Source organism: Calidris pugnax, unplaced genomic scaffold, assembly GCF_001431845.1.
Source record: "Calidris pugnax isolate Ruff unplaced genomic scaffold, ASM143184v1 scaffold82, whole genome shotgun sequence".
Lineage (NCBI taxonomy): Eukaryota > Metazoa > Chordata > Aves > Charadriiformes > Scolopacidae > Calidris > Calidris pugnax.
The window spans coordinates 3,448,597-3,448,860 of NW_015090833.1; positions in this window are offsets into that span (position 1 = coordinate 3,448,597).

A 264-nucleotide genomic window follows, 5' to 3' on the forward strand; every position below is an offset into this window, starting at 1 on the left:
CAGAGGTGGTGCTGAGGGCCATGGATCGGCGGTGGTTTTGGCAGTGTTGGGGTGATGGCTGGGCTCGATGGTCGGAAAGGTCCTTTCAAACCCAAACGGGTCAACGATCCCACGAGCAGCTCCGCGGCAGAGGGCACGGTTCGGCAGGGCCCGGCCTCCACCTCCCTCCTGGCCCCAGGACGGGCCGGCCGCGGGGCTGGGGCCGGGGCCGGCCGGGCGCGGCGGGGCGGTGTCCCGGCTCCTCCCGCCCCGCCGCCCTCCCCT